We start from the raw sequence: 2,007 nt of genomic DNA, 5'->3' as shown, positions 1-2,007 counted from the left end.
TCCGTGTGTGTAACATGTATTTGGTCTGTTATTCCGATTTAAATATGCAGTCATTTTTTCAGAATTTCATTCGTGAATTTTGTTGGTGTTTATTGCGGTCAAGAAACGTAAACAAACCTGAGAATGACTATTTTCTGCAGGTTTAGTGCCGGGAAGTTACGGCTGTGTAACATGTATTTGCCCTGTTATTCCTATTTAAGTATGCAGTACTTGTAGGAAGATTGGTCGCTAGCTAGCTGCCTTGCTTCACCTTTGTCGTTAGTTTTTTAAGCCAAAATACTTCCATTTTGTCTCCACGGTGTCTCTGCTTGTAAGTGCTCTGTGTGTCTGTCGACTCAACGTGCGACTTGGCTCACGTTACCAGCATTGTCACCACGACATGTCTGTGAAGAAGAAGAACCCGAAAAAAAAGTGCTGGTATTTTTTCAAAGGCAGTATAGTACCTTCTTCAATTCATTAGTACGGCGGAACTTTATTAGTACGCAACCTAAAAAAAGAGGCATGCTTTTAAGTGAGCTTAAAAGCATGAACCGGATGATTTGACAGGTTTAACACGGGTATCCAACATTTATAAGTCAGAAAAGAGCGAATTCAAGCGAGGTCAGACTTCAAAAATCGCTCCGGGGTCAAACATCATTTCTGGTCCTGTTCCCCACCTTTCCGCGGAGGCGGTGATTCGCCACCCGGGCTGAGCTCCTGGGAAACGCGGCGAGGTTTCGGGAGGAAAAGGATTGCTCCGACTTCTGCTGGGATCTGTGGACCGGAAGAGTGGGTGCAGGGGTGCTTTGTGCGGCGGTGCCAGGCAACGGGGAAGATTCCGGGCTCCCACAGATGGCGTTCCGAGCCGCTGGCGCTCTGCAGTCGGCGAGGCTCTCTCAGGTCCAATGCCGTCTTTTATTGTGGGGGAAGAGAAGTGAAAAGAAGACGGATCTCAGGGAATATACCACGTGTCTTATCCGGGGCCTGGTTTGCTCAGGACACGGATGGTTGATCAAAGCGGTGTAATAGAAGTACCGTATTTTCTGGACTATAGAGCGCACCGGTATACAAGCCCCACCCACTACATTTTTGAATAAATATTTTTTCATATATTAGTCTCACCGGACTATAAGTCACAGATATATACGTTGTGAAAGGGGTTATTTACACAGAAAGATGTAATAAATGTTTATGTACAAACCTTGATTATTTCCAAATGGGGCAGTAAAACGGCTGATCAAACAAAACGGAAGTCATGGTCATGGACCCGCTAGCTGCGCAACCTAGCTCTCCAATCAGCTAGCAGCTTTCATATCAGTTGACAAGGTTGTAAACTGTAAGTAGGTTAGAAAAACATATTGAATACGATTAAAATCAAGAGTAAAATTACTATTGTATATTCTGGACTATAGAGTGGTATACAAGCCGCACCCACTAAATGTAAAACGATAAATATTTTTCCATATAAGCCGCAGATATATACCTCGTAAAATTAGTTAGTTATTTACACAGAAAAGATGTATTACATGTTTATTTACATACCTTAATTGTTTCCAAAAGTTGTCTGTAACAGGGCAGTAAAACGGCGGATCAAACAAAACAGAAGTCATGGTCATGGACCCGCTAGCCAGCTCTCCAATCAGCTAGCAGCTTTCATATCAGTTGACAAGGTTGTAAACTGTAAGTAGGTTAGAAAAACATATTGAATACCATTCAAATCAAGAGTAAAATTACTGTTGTATATTCTGGACTAAAGAGCGCCTATATACTATATAAGCCACACCCACTAAATGTAAAGCGAAAAATATTTTTCCATATAAGCCGCAGATATATACGTTGGGAAAAGGGTTATTTACACAGAAATATTTTGTAAATGTTAATTTACATACCTTAATTGTTTCCAAAAGTTGTCTGTAACAGGGCAGTAAAACGGCTGATCAAACAAAACGGAAGTCATGGTCATGGACCCGCTAGCTGCGCAACCTAGCTCTCCAATCAGCTAGCAGCTTTCATATCAGTTGACAAGGT

At 41.9% G+C, this 2,007-nt stretch overlaps 1 long non-coding RNA gene across 1 annotated transcript; it reads right to left on the bottom strand.

The window, feature by feature from the left end:
- Nucleotides 1–250: 250 nt before the first annotated feature.
- Nucleotides 251–1,306, bottom strand: LOC133662927 (uncharacterized). The gene is made up of 3 exons (XR_009828189.1): nucleotides 1,181–1,306; nucleotides 657–891; nucleotides 251–383 (listed from the first exon to the last, which is right to left on the bottom strand). It is a non-coding gene; the product is annotated as an uncharacterized LOC133662927 (long non-coding RNA).
- Between the last annotated feature and the right edge of the window lie 701 nt (nucleotides 1,307–2,007).

Source organism: Entelurus aequoreus, linkage group LG12, assembly GCF_033978785.1.
Source record: "Entelurus aequoreus isolate RoL-2023_Sb linkage group LG12, RoL_Eaeq_v1.1, whole genome shotgun sequence".
Classification (NCBI taxonomy): domain Eukaryota; kingdom Metazoa; phylum Chordata; class Actinopteri; order Syngnathiformes; family Syngnathidae; genus Entelurus; species Entelurus aequoreus.
Note: the sequence above shows the minus strand (reverse complement) of the source record. Positions and strands in the feature narration are given on the sequence as shown.